At 46.1% G+C, this 3,099-nt stretch overlaps 1 non-coding gene across 1 annotated transcript; it reads left to right on the top strand.

Annotated features, from left to right (window-relative positions):
• Positions 1-3,026: 3,026 nt before the first annotated feature.
• Positions 3,027-3,099, top strand: trnav-cac (transfer RNA valine (anticodon CAC)). The gene has a single exon. It is a non-coding gene; the product is annotated as a tRNA-Val (tRNA).

Genomic DNA, 3,099 nt, shown 5'->3' with positions numbered 1-3,099 from the left:
TGCATGGACTAGCCTTGTATTCCCCTGAATAAAGAAGATTAAGGCGTGATTGAATTGAGGTGTTTAAGATGATGAAAGGATTTGATAGGGTAGATAGAGAGAAACTACTTCCTCTGTTGGGGGAGTCCAGAACAAAAGGCCATAACCTTAAAATTGGAGCTCGGCCGTCCAGGGGTGATGTCAGGAAGCACTTCTTCACACAAAGGGTCGTAGAAATCTGGAACTCTCTCCCACAAAAGTCTGTTGAGGCTGGGGGTCAATCCGAAATTTCAAAACGGAGATTGATAGATTTTTATTAGTCAAGGGTATTGATGATTAAGGAACCAAGGCGGGTAGATGGAGTTAACATACTGATCAGCCATGATCTAATTGAATGGCAGAACAGTTTGAGGAGCTGAATTGTCTACTCCTGTTCCTATGTAACAGGCTCGTGTGGCTGAATGGACTTCTCTTGTTCCTCTGTAACATGCTCGAGGGGCTGAATGTTCTCATCTTCTTCCTATATTATCATGCTCGAGGGGCTGAATGGACTCCTCTTGTTCCTATGTAACATGCGCGACAGGCTGAATAGCGTCCAGATCCTGTATAACAGTCTCGAAGGGCTGAATGGCTTCCTCTGTTCAAGTGCAACGAGCTCGAGGGGCTTAATGGCCGAGTCCTATTCCAGTGTAATCGGCTCGAGGTGCTGAATGGCCTTCAGTTCCCGTGGAACACGCTCGTGGGGCTGAATGGCCTGCTGCTGTTACTATCTAACAGGCTTGAGAGGCTGATTGGCCTCCAGGTCTGATGTTTCGGGCTCGAGGGGCTGAATTGCCTTCAATTCCCGTATAACACGCTCGAGGGGCTGAATGGTCTGCTGCTGTTCCTGTGTAACAGGCTTGAGGTGCTGATTGGCTAACAGATCTAGTCTAAGGTGCTCGAGGGGCTGAATGGCCTCCTCCTGTTGCTATCTTACAGGCTTGAAGGGCTGATTGGCGTCTAGTTCCTATATAACAGGCTCGAAGGGCTGAATGGCCTTCAGTTCCCAGATAACAGGCTCGAAAGGCTAAATGGCCTCCTCCTTTTGATATTTGACAGGCTTGAGGGGTTGATTGGCCTCAAGTTCCTGTATAACAGGCTCAGAGGGCTGAATGGCCTCCTCCTGATTCTATGTAACAGGCTTGAGGGGATGATCGGCCTCCAGTAACGATGTAACGGGCTTGAGGGGCTGAATGGCCTCCTCCTTTTCCTGTGTAACAGCCTTCAGAGGCTGAATGGCCTTCAGTTCCCATATTAAAGGCTTGAGGAGCTCAATGGCCTCCTTCTATTCCTGTCGAACAGCCGTGAAGGGCTTGCGGCCAATTTGTCCAAGATGACCGGCGAACTTGCCACCATTTTGTCTAAAAATTAGAGCCGAACCTTTCAGGAGCGAGATTAGAAAACATTTCTACACACAAAGGGTGGTAGAAGTTTGGAACTCTCTTCCGCAAATGGCAATTGATACCAGCTCAATTGCTAAATTTAGATGTGAGATTGATAGATTTTTGGCAATCAAAGGTATTAAGGGATATGGGCCAAAGGCGGGTTTATGGAGTTAGATCACAGATCAGCCATGATCTTATCAAACGGCGGAGCAGGAACGAGGGGCTGAATGGCCTACTCCTGTTCCTATGTTCCTATGATATTATTTATATGGAATTCCGACAGGCATTTGATAAGGTTCCACACAAGAGACTGTTGGCAAAAATGAAAGCGCATGGAACTTGAGGCAATGAATTGGCATGGGTAGAGAATTGGTTAGGAGATAGTAGTCAGAGAGTGGGGATAATGGGTACATACTCCAATTGGCAGGATGCGACTAGTGGTGTCTCCCAGGGATCTGTAACTGGGGTCTCAGCTTGTCACCATATTTATCAATGACTTAGATGAAGGAACAGAGAGTCGTATATCCAAGTTTGCTGATGAGACTCAGTTAGGTGGTACAGTGAGTAGTGTGGATGCGAGTGGAAAGTTGCAAAGGGACATTGATAAATTTATTGAGTGGGCAAAACTATGGCAGATGGAGTTCAATGTGGGCTAATCCACTTTGGACCTATGGTCAGGGTATTTTCCAAATGGTAAGAAGCTCGGAACTGTGGAGAAGCAGAGAGAATTAACGGTTCATTTACATAAATCAGTAAAAGCTAACGGACGGGTCCAAAAATAATTTAAAAGGCGAACGGAGTGTTAGCCCTTATCTCAGGGGGCTGGAATATAAAGAAGTGGAAGTTATGTTCCAGTTATATAAAGCTCTGGTTAGACTGCGTCTGGAGTAACTGCGTTCAGTTTTGGACACTGCACCTCAGGAAGGATAGATTGGCCTTGGAGGGAGTGCAGAGCAGATTCACCAGAATGTTACCGCGGTTAAAAAGGTTAAACTATGAGGACAGGCTGCATGGACTGGGCTCGTATTCCCTCGAGTACCGAAGATTGAGGGGCGGTCTGAGCGAGGTGTTTAACATGTTTAAATGAGTCGATAGAATAAAGAGAGAGAGAATCAATTTCCTCTGGGGAATCAAGAACGAGGGGGACAGAACCTTAAAATTAGAACCATGCCATTCAGGTTCGAAATCAGGAAGCACTTTTTTACACAATGGGCAGTAGAAGTCTGGAACTCTGTCCCCCAAAAGGCTGTGGATGCTGGGAGTCAATTGAAGCTTTCAAGACTGAGATCGATAGATTTTTGTTGGGTGAGGGTATCGAGAGATAGGGAGCAAAGACGGGTAAATGGATTTGCGGTTCAGATGATCTCTGATCTAATTGAAGCGTGGAACAGGTTCAAGGGGCGAAATGGCCTCCTCCTGTTCCCAATGGAAATGTTGAGAATATGCTTTGTTGATGCTGTGATGCCAGGTCCCACACCTGTCAAAACAAGGCCACATTTGGGAGTTTAATAACTTTGAAATGAACATTTTTCTTTTGTGACTTGTGCAACTTCGATCAATTGAATAGTTATGAAAGAGAATCAATGCCGTCATTCTAATTTCTGGCTGACCACCAAAGCAAAGGTTTCTGTAGTGTAGTGGTTATCACGTTTGCCTCACACGCGAAAGGTCCCCGGTTCGATCCCGGGTGGAAACA

This window comes from Heptranchias perlo, unplaced genomic scaffold, assembly GCF_035084215.1.
Source record: "Heptranchias perlo isolate sHepPer1 unplaced genomic scaffold, sHepPer1.hap1 HAP1_SCAFFOLD_50, whole genome shotgun sequence".
Classification (NCBI taxonomy): domain Eukaryota; kingdom Metazoa; phylum Chordata; class Chondrichthyes; order Hexanchiformes; family Hexanchidae; genus Heptranchias; species Heptranchias perlo.
Note: the sequence above shows the minus strand (reverse complement) of the source record. Positions and strands in the feature narration are given on the sequence as shown.